Raw genomic sequence first — 8631 nt, forward strand, 5'->3', positions numbered from 1 at the left:
TTATACTATTTGATGTCTTCCATTTACTCACATCCTCGGCATCTGTTCCTGACTTTTGGCTTTTGCCGCAGCCAAGGATTTGAGCCCTTCCTGCACTTTTGGATGGGATGACTAGGACAGGGCAGTCCTCGATCACCTGCGCTCTTGCCTCTGGTTCCCACTTCCCCTCACGGGTCTGTGTCCCAGGAAGGTCCGATGTCCCTGGTCGGCGGCCGGCTGCCTGGGAGGATGCTGGTCCACGGTTCAGGGAGCTCTGGAGAGGCGAGAGGCAGCCGGAAGCCAGTTGGACCCTGAGGAACTTCCGGGCGACAGTAAGATGCAAAAAGAGTCACCTTCCTCCCTTCTGCCTTCGAGGTTCAGCTCCGATGGCGCCTCCTCCCACCTTCCCAGTGGAAGAGCCCTTACCCCAAAAGAGCCCCCAAAAGATGCAGGCTGGGACTCAGCACCCCAAACTGTTGGCTTCCCCGAGTCCGAGCTCCAACTCTCTTGCCCCCACCCAGGGTTTCCCCCAGCATCCCTGAGCAGCCTCCACCCTCATGCAACCTGCAATGTCCCCGCGTGACGTCCCGATCAAAATAAAACGTAGCCCCCCCGACACGGACGTGTGGGTGATCGATACAAAGGAAATCTATGAACACATGTGGTTTCTAAGTCGATGCACGAGTTTGCCGTCCCTGAGCCGGGGAATGACGCCTGGCTAGGACCGGGGAAAGCGTGGGCAAGGGGCCGGTTCCCATTCGCCGCCCAAGGTAACAATGCTGGTACCGGATCCCTGGGGGCGGCTTCCCATGGTCCCTGACCTTGCAAGGATCACTGGGGCTCTCGCTGCCCACCCACCATCCTTGGCTCTCGCCGTAAATAACTGCTGCCCTTTTTTCTCTCTCCTGGGACTTGCCGCTTGGGACTGATTTGAATTAATTCCTTGTGAGCCCCACTTTCCCTCCAGGGATCCATTCTGGCTTCTAGCCTGATAGCAGGAACCTGGACTCGGAATCTCCTGGGAAGGAAAAAAATCCTTCAGGTTTCTAGAAGTAAGTTTTTCCCACTGGCCCGGAGCGAACCCCTAACTCCCGTAATAGTAGAGATCAAAGTCTAGGCCTCCTGGTCCCCCACTGGGTGGTTAGTTTCTTACTGTTGTTCTGGTTCTGAGGTCATGGGAGAAATCCTTTTCTTCCCCAAATGCTGGGGGAGCCGGGAGCGCCTCGTCTCTAGAACCGGCGCCAGGATCCTCTTCTCTTCCTAAGGCTGCCCCCAGCACAAACATGCAAACCCCGCACACACGTGTCCACATACATGTATACATGCAACGCAAGCACTGCACACATGTGCACCCACATGCTCACATGCATACATGCAACACAAGCACTGCACACGTGCACCCACATGCTCACATACATGTATACATGCAACGCAAGCACTGCACACAGTGCGCCCACATGCTCACATACATATATACATGCAAAGCACTGCACACAAACGCACCCACATGCTCACATACATGTATACATGCGACACAAGCACTGCACACATGTGCACCCACGTGCTCACATACATGCATTGTACGCACCACACACAACCTCACACCCACATGCACACACACACACACACACACACACACACACCTGCCTCTCTCTGGAATTGCAGCGCTCTGGACCTCGGGACTGCTAGCAAGGATCCTGGTCCTGGCGCTGCTGGGAAAGCCCCCTCTGGAAGGCCGAGGTTCACACTTGCAGCCCTGGCCAAAGCCCCCTCCGGGGTCACGGGGTTGAGGCTGCCTCCTTGGGGTCCAGCCTCCTGCTCCTTCCCGGCTGCTCCGGTCCCTGCCTGGGGAAGGGGCCGTGCAGTGAACAGGCAGCCCTAACCCCAGCCCCTTCAGGGAGCCGAGCTCACTCTTCTCCCCCCTCTCTTTGGACCATTGCAGAGGAGGGCTGGGAAGGGCACGGAGGCTTCCAGGGAGGTTCCCTTTCCCAGAGCAAGCACAACGGAGCCCGGGCCTGCAGGAACCCTGTCAGTCACAGCCATTAGGTTTCTGGGTCCCAGGGGGCACCTCCAGGCATGGATCTGTATCTGGCCCCTGGACCCAGAGGGCTCTGGAGGGGAAGATGAGGCCGGACACCTTGTCCAGCCCCCGTCTCCAAACCCAATTCACTTGCAGGTCCCGGCCCCCCTCCTGATGTCCTGCCCTCCCTGAGAACTACAACCCAGGCCCCAGGGACACAGCTGCAATAAAGGGACTTTCCCCCCGGCCAATTCTTCCCCAGAGAGGCCCCCCAAGGAGATGTCCTGGTCACGTTAATGAGAGGGACCAGGGGCCGTCCCAGTACGTGGCCAGAGAGGAGGCCGGGAGAGCGCTGGACATGGCTCAGTGCCTGGGCTCCTGTCCCTCGCCCAAAGGATGCTGGGATTGCACCAGACAGTCTGAGCCCCTTCCGGCTCTAACTGGGCTCCCACCCTGGGGTCCAAGGGAGCCGTGAAGTGGATCCTGCATGATCCAGTCACTCCATGGGGAGGGGGGAGCGTCAAAGATGGCCCCTGTGGAGGTGAGGGAATGGCAGTGCTGCGGGGAGAAGGAGCAAGGCCAGGAGGAGCAGGAAATGTCGCAGCAAATGCTCTTCCTGGAGCTGGGGAGCCGATGGGAAGAGAGACTCGCCCACGCTGCCGGTGGGGAGTGGGAGGGCTGTCCTGCCGGTGGGGGGTGGGAGGGCTGTCCTGCTGGGAGGATGGGAGGGCTGTCCTGCCGGTGGGGAGTGGGAGGGCTGTCCTGCCGTGGGGAGTGGGAGGGCTGTCCTGCCGGTGGGGAGTGGGAGGGCTGTCCTGCCGGTGGGGAGTGGGAGGGCTGTCCTGCCGGTGGGGAGTGGGAGGGCTGTCCTGCCGGTGGGGAGTGGGAGGGCAGCCGCTGGCTGTGCCGCGGGCTGGATGAGGGACTCTGGGTGGGGCTGGCAGGGAAAGCCTGAAGCACTGATAATATGACTTCCGGAGGCAAGCAGGGAAGGGCCCTGAAGGGGGTCAGCTCAGCCCCAGTCTCCCCCTGTGAAGGTCTGGAAAAACTTACTGTATCCAATCAGAAAGTCAAGGGATATCAGCCCTCCCCCCACCGAGGTGGAATTTCCCCTATTAATCTGCCCATGACTTACACCATCTATGCTGAATTGCTATGGGGCCCTGGCTAGTGGTGCCCCCCCCATCCCGTCCCCTTTCCTCATGGTGTCCCCCCTCCCTCCCCCACATCCCATGGGGCCTTTCTCCTTTGGGATAACTTTTGGGGTGCTAAGCTCCCCTGTGGGTCTCGCCTGCTGTGGGGCATTCCCTTTCTCCTGAGCGACTGGGAGTTTCCGGGGAACTTCTCTTTTCCACCAGTAACTGCTAAAGCCCCTTCCCGTGCCAACCGTGGCGCTCCCAAATCCAGATTTGCCGTCCCTGCTGCTGGTGCATCTGTCTGCAACTTCTTATGAATAAAAGTTCTTTTTGGCGAAGAGGAAGCCGCTGGGAATTCTCCCCAGACTGAGCCCCCACGCTTGGTGCCCAGGCCAGCTCGTCAGGCTGGCTTGGAGCGCGGGGCCGACGCTGCAGGGACAGGGGCTCTCCCCCCCTCCCCCTGAGGGGCTTTGGACCCTTTGGTGCTGTGGACTAAAGAGGGAGCAGCCCTGGGTCTGGGAAAGAAGGGCAAGGCTTGCTCGGAGCCCAGGCCACTTGGCTCTCAGGGTGTGCCTGCCCGGCGCCCTCACTGTATGGCCACTTGGGCGGGCTTCCAGAGCTGGGGGAGCGTGGCGGGAGCCTGACTCAGGGCGGGGCCAGAGGAGAGAACCTGCAATGATGAGGGGTAAAAGGAGGGAGAGAAGGAGGAGGAGGAGGAAAGCTCCCTTAAACACCTATAGCAATTCCCTTTTCCTGCTGCTCCCTCTGCTCCATCAGCGGCCTCTTCCTCATTCCTGGACTTGGGAGTCTTCTGACACGATGACTTCAGCCTCTCATGTTCTCCCTAGCACCCAGGGAGATGCCGTCTCCTTAAAAAAGCTTTTTATTGCCTATCTGTTGGATCAGTTCAATTCTGCCTCCCCTACCCCTTGGGACTCGATGCCCAATGCACCCCGACTTCGTCAAGTTGGATCCTCATATAGGTGGTTGCTACCTCCGTGGGAATCAGCCCATCTGTCACTCTTTCTCACACCGATTCACCAGCTCCTTTGAGGGATCCTATTAAGCATCCTATTTAGGGGCTTCATCCCCCTCCCCAGTCAGCTGAAGGCTGAATGTTTGGATGCAAACGATGTAGCCAATAAGAAAACATTTTCCTCAACAGCAGGGGCAAACATTCCCACAAAGCTCCCCAAAGTTCAGGAAACTGGACTTCAAAGCACAGAAGCCGTGAGCTACAAGTATGGGGAGCACTTCTGCACAGGATGTCACCGCTCCCAGACTTCGGGGTGTCCTTGGTCTCCTTCCCTCCTTACGCTCCCATTTTTCCTTCAGGTGATCCAGGGTTCACAGTCCATATTCCCTCGGGAAGCTTTTGAAGTGGAATAGCTGGGGACGGAGGTAGAAAGCAGTCTACTCCCTGGAGACAGGTTCCGTGTCTTGTCACCATGGCATTCATGCCTTCCAGCTTTTCTAGATAGGAGCAGCTAGATGGTGCAATGGGCTTAGAATCTGAAAGACTCGTTTTTATTTTTATTTTTTTAATTCAAATTTGACATCAGACACTTCCTAATTGTTTGCCTGGGCAAGTCAGTGAAGCCTGTCTGCCTCAGTTTCCTCATTTGTAAAAAGAGATGGAGAAGGAAATGGCAAAACCACTCCAGTGGCTCTGTCCAGAGGGAGCCACAAAGTCAGATGAACATCAAAAAGTTCAAAGCACTTTGGAAAGTGTTGGAGACTCAAAAAAAAGCGTCTCCAAACTTAGAGATCCCTTTCCAATGAGGGAATTTGTAAATGCTGATTGATGTTAATTGGTTAACTGAAACTGAGGGCTAGCTGATTGGTGGAGAGAAAACACCCGAAGGAGCTCCGGCTGAAAACAATGGAGAGAAATGGCCTTGAGCCTCAGGAGTTTGCCTGGGATGGGGAGGAGGGGGGAGGAGCTGTAGCTGAGGGGCGGAGTTCACTCTGAGTGGGAGGTGAGATAATGCACCTGTGGTGGAAGCTACAGGGAAAAGGAAGGAGGCAAGCAGATGCGGGAGCCCCTCAGAAGAAAAATGGAGGAGTTTACCTCCTCATTGATCTGTAACTAGAAAGTACCCCTGAGACCACCAAGGCCAGCCCAGGCCTGGCTGAGAATCCCCCCCAAACTTCCCCCACAGGCAGGCAGCCAGCCCAGGGAGCTCCTCCCCAGTTCCCAGCTCTCCTCTCTAAGTCCAAGTAGAGAAAGTCCAAGTCTTCCTCCAAGACCTTTCAGACTCGCCCCCAAGTCAACGTCACTGGAAGAAGCTCCAGATGGGACTGAAAAGTACAGTTTGGAGTGAGAGGAGGCCCTGAAGAGCACCCAGGTAGGCCACATGAGTTGGATTCTAATGAAATCCAATGCTTCCCCACCTCCTCAAGCCTCTCTCTCTCTGTGTATGTGTATGTGTGTGGGGGGAGTGTTCATGTGGCCAGATGCCCCATCTCCACCTGCTCCCCCCATGTCTACACCCCAAGAATTGTGGGAGTTTGGGTACTGGATGAGAATTAAGTAACCAGTCATAACCCATAGAGCAATTTGTGGGGAGGGTAGGAAACATGTATCCCGCCCCTCTCCCCCCTCAAAACTAGAGCCCATCTCATGGTACTTAATCTTGAGTGATCTTGTCAGACAGGCAGAGTCCTGTCCACCCTCTGCCTGTCTGTCCATCCATCAGTCTGTCTGCCTGTCCCATCCATCAGTGTGCCCCATTCGTCAGTCTGCTTGTCTATCCATCATCAGTTTGCCTGCCTCGCCTGCCTATCTATCCATCAGTCTGCCAGTCTGTCCCATTCATCAGTCCTTATCTGTCCATCCGTTAGGCTGCCGACTGCCTGTCCATCCATTAGTCTGCTTGTCTGCCTGCCTGCCTGTCCATCTGTGTGCCTGCTTGTCTGCCCATCCGTCTGCCTGTCTATCCATCCGTCTGCCTGTCAGCTTGTCTGCCCATCCGTCTGCCTGTCCATCCATCAGTCTGCTTGTTTGCCTGCCTGCCTGTCCATCCATCAGTCTGCTTGTCTGCCCATCCGTCTGCCTGTCCATCCTCAGTCTGCCTGCCTGCCTGTCCATCTGTGTGCCTGCTTGTCTGCCTGTCCATCTGCCTGTCTATCCATCAGTCTGCCTGCCTGCCTCTCTTCCTGTCTATCTGCCTGTCAGCTTGTCTGCCCATCCGTCTACTTATCCATCACTTTGCCTGCCTACCTGCCTCTCTTCTTGTCCATCTGTCTGTCAGCTTGTCTGCCCGTCCGTCTGCCTGTCCATCCATCAGTCTGCTTGTTTGCTTGCCTGCCTGTCCATCCATCAATCTGCTTGTTTGTCTGCCTGTCTGTCCATCCATCAGTCTGCTTGTCAGCCTTCCTGCCTGTCCATCCATCAGTCTGCCTGCCTGCCTGTCCATCTATGTGCCTGCTTGTCTGCCTGTCCGTCTGCCTGTCTATCCATCAGTCTGTCTGCCTGCCTCTCTTCCTATCCCATCTGCCTGTCAGCTTGTCTGCCCATCCGTCTGCCTGTCCATCCATCAGTCTGCTTGTTTGCCTGCCTGGCTGTCCATCCATCAGTCTGCTTGTCTGCCTGCCTGCCTGTCCATCTGTGTGCCTGCTTGTCTGCCCGTCCGTCTGCCTGTCTATCTATCAGTCTGTCTGCCTGCCTCTCTTCCTGTCCATCTGCCTGTCAGCTTGTCTGCCCATCTGTCTATCCATCAGTCTGCCTGCCTGCTCGCCTGCCTGTTCATTTATCCATCTGCCTGTCTGTGTCATCCATCTGTGCTGGAGATACTCTGGCCCCTCCTTGTTGCTCCCTCTCCAGGGCCTCTCTCTGCACAGTTCTGATTTACTCCTCCCAGCTCCCGTCTGTCTCCCTTCAGCAGAGCTCATGAGTTCAGCTCTACCCAATTAAGCCTCTGTTTTCTTTGGGGTTTTGTATTAGTGAGCTGAGTTTTGGAAGAGTCGTTTTTCTGTGACTGTGGCTGCTTTCAGAGGGAAGGGGACTTTTCCAGATGAACCAATTAGCTGCGGAAGTCCCCTGGGAGTTCAAGCCCCGGCTGGTTCTCATTGTTGCCATTCTGGGTCCCGAACCATCAATGTTAAGGAGACTTTTGCTTTGAGAGTTCTTCAGGAGGAGAAACCTCACCCCATTCGGGTAGTTCTCCGAGTTGAATTCAAAGAAGGAGGCAGGGAGGGAGCAGGAGAGCTGCCCTCCTGTCCAGGAGTTTGCTGCCCTGATTCTGTATCGCCCTCTGAGCTGAGAAAGCACCGCGCAGGTGGAAATGCCCGGGGAGGGAGGCGTGTGTTCATTGCCTGCTGCTTCTGGGAATCCTTTCAGTTAAGGGGGAGCCATGAAGGTCTGAAGATGGAGAGCTCCAATTTATTTTAGGTTTCTGACCGTTTTATCAAAGCGCTCTCGGATGAACGGATGAGTGGGTGGATGAGTGGCTCGGTGGATGGATGGATGACAGCGTTTCTCAAGCACTTGCTTTGTGCCAAGTTTGGGACTAAAGTCTCAGCATGTAGCTGCCAAAGCAAGAGAGGCTCCCGAGTTTGCACTCTAAGAAAGAAACGTATTATAGGTTCTTAACCTGGAGTCATAAACTTATTTTTCTAACATATATTTTGACAATCGTGTTTGATATCATTGGCTTCCTTTGCAATCTTGTATGTTTGCTTTATGCCTCTAAAGGCCTTCTTCTGAGAAGGGGTCCAGAGGTCACATCCAACAGCCCCCAAGGGTCCGGAAGATCCCCTGTATCGGTGGGCACTGGCTGGGAAGAGGCGTAGCAGGGATGGGGAGTGGAGCCGCTGGTACGCCCTCTGGGATGAGATAATATTAGTAAAGTGCTTAGCACCGAGCCGGGCACTTAGCGGTTTCCTTTCCCTTCAGTCCCTTTCTACAAAGCATTGGGAATACTGATTCGATGATGCTTCCCAAAGCCAGAGGTGGAAAGGGGAGGAAGGGGTAGGGTGGGGCCCAATGAGGTCCCCCAGGAATGGCTGACTGGGTGGAACTTACAGCGTGGCGGAGGCCAGCTGGATCCAGGGGGGCTGCAGTGGGTGCTCGCTCACGGCTGGGCCCCAAAAGCTGCTTCTTGGCCCCTGGTTATGCGAGAAAGTCCCAAAGCCTGGCCCGCTGACTCAAATGGAAATCACGCCTACAGCAGGGGCAGGGTTGGGGGAAGTCCAGGGCAGGTGCCACAGGGGCAGGTGCCAAGGCGGCCAAAGGTCCAAGTAGTAGAAAACGGAGCGCCGGAGCTAGAAGGGAAGAGCAGTCAAAGATGTGTGTGCGAGGATGAATTGTGGTGGGGATTTTCTTTCAGGGCTGGGTTGGCTTTGATAATGGACAAGATTTCTTCTCGGTCTCCAATCTGCTGATCCTGGTGGAGGACAAGGCAGGGGCGGCAGCAGCAGTCGGTATCTTTAAAAGGGCTCCTTCTGTAGAAATGAGGGCCAGACTGGCCAGGTTGGAGGTCAGCGAGGAAAAGA

Source organism: Antechinus flavipes, chromosome 3 (assembly GCF_016432865.1).
Source record: "Antechinus flavipes isolate AdamAnt ecotype Samford, QLD, Australia chromosome 3, AdamAnt_v2, whole genome shotgun sequence".
Classification (NCBI taxonomy): Eukaryota; Metazoa; Chordata; class Mammalia; order Dasyuromorphia; family Dasyuridae; genus Antechinus; species Antechinus flavipes.